The sequence below is a fragment of the Rattus norvegicus genome, chromosome 20 (genome assembly GCF_036323735.1).
Source record: "Rattus norvegicus strain BN/NHsdMcwi chromosome 20, GRCr8, whole genome shotgun sequence".
Lineage (NCBI taxonomy): Eukaryota > Metazoa > Chordata > Mammalia > Rodentia > Muridae > Rattus > Rattus norvegicus.
In genome coordinates this window covers 19,056,201-19,057,697 of record NC_086038.1, presented here as the reverse complement: position 1 = coordinate 19,057,697, position 1,497 = coordinate 19,056,201, and the positions used below count along the sequence as shown (strand labels likewise).

The window sequence follows — 1,497 nt, the reverse complement described above, 5'->3', positions numbered from 1 at the left end:
GTATAATATAGAATAGAGTTTGTTTAGGGCATGGGGAGGGGAGTCGAGAGGGTTGGGGGGGGGAGAGAGAGAGAGAGGAGAGAGAGGAGAGAGAAGAGAGAGAGTATATCCCAGCCATGAGCAAGTAGAGAGAGTGGGGGGAGGAGAATGAGGGAAGAGAAGGAACAGAGTGGGAAGAGGGTAAGAGCAAGAGAGTGAGGAGGGGGCAAGCAGCCCCTTTTATAGTGAGTCAGGCACACCTGGCTGTTGCCAGGTAACTGTGGGGCGGAGCCTAGAAGGAATAACACTCAGGCAGTAAGATCTTATGTCCTGTACTTTGTCAACAGAAGGCTTAGTTTTTTGTTTTTTGTTTTTTTTTTCTTTGTGAGTCTATTGTTTCTTTTTCCCTTTCTTTGTGTCCATGCCTGTCAGGTGGCCTTATATAGCTTCAGAAAACTGCAGGGCTTATCTTTTTACTAAAAACACAAAACAGAAATACTTCTACAATAGCTACCCTGCCCTAAACAGTCTTAAGATGTTGTCTGCTTTGGGCTGGTGTCTCTAGGCTTTAGGGTGGGGGTTCAGTTAAAATAGTATCGAAAAGGCAGGTCCTCGGACCAAATAAAAGTGCCAGACAGTTCCTGGGAGTGGAGACTCTTGTATTGTTTTGTGAACCACCAGCAAGTGGAACCAGAAATTCACAGGAAGGAGAGAAAAGATTTCAAAAATACAGTTGCAGCCAAACAGCTGGTAATTAGTGTGTGGTGCTCCCAAGCATGAGGAGGTTGGAAGGACATTTCCTGCCCCATTGTCAACTAGACCACAAATGTGTTACACGTCAAGAGTTTGCAACGCTGACAGGCAGTCCCCAGGAAGGCGATCTTTGAGTTTTAAAATGGATGTTTCACGGGAGAAACCGCTCCTACCACACGAGATAGAGGAATTTTCACTGAAAAAGCAAGTTGAAGCCTGCTTGTTTTCTACCCAGGGAGACCATCTCCCCGGGGAGCTTTAGGTGAAAGCTGGGAGGGTGGTCTGGCCGGCTATGGATATGTTCAGTCCCCTTCTGCAGACTCTATTCTGATCTAGTAAGAGTGAGACTTCCTCTCCAACCACACTTTCAGGAGTTCAATGGGAGTCTGAGTGTTAGCCTTGGGATATTAATAGCAACCAGAGCCGGGTGCTGTGGTGTTTGGGGGTTATTTTTAGCACGCTCAGCCCTGGTGCTTTCCCCAAACTGCTAGTTTCTGTGAGCAAGATGTGGACGCACTGGGATTCTTTGTTGATCAGAAGATGGTTGCCGTGTGCAGTCTGGGAAGTGAGAGGAGGAAACGGAATTTAATCTTCCCTTCTGTTCCCAGGCCCGTGAGACTGTGGTGGTTTGCACAGTCAGGAACTGTTAGTAAAATGAAAGGCTTCTTTACCCCCCCTAAACGATGACATTGCCCCCCTGAACAATTTGGAGCAGAGATCTACAATCTTGTCTCTGTTTTATTTTCACTGTTTGAGACAGGGTCC

The 1,497-nt window shown here is 47.0% G+C and overlaps 1 protein-coding gene and 1 long non-coding RNA gene across 10 annotated transcripts in view; both read left to right on the top strand.

The window, feature by feature from the left end:
• Ank3 (ankyrin 3) overlaps positions 1-1,497 on the top strand; it is a 623,484-nt gene that overhangs the window by 167,093 nt on the left and 454,894 nt on the right. The window lies entirely within an intron of this gene.
• The window catches only part of LOC134483899 (uncharacterized), a 29,089-nt gene that overhangs the window by 26,914 nt on the left and 678 nt on the right, over positions 1-1,497 (top strand). The window lies entirely within an intron of this gene.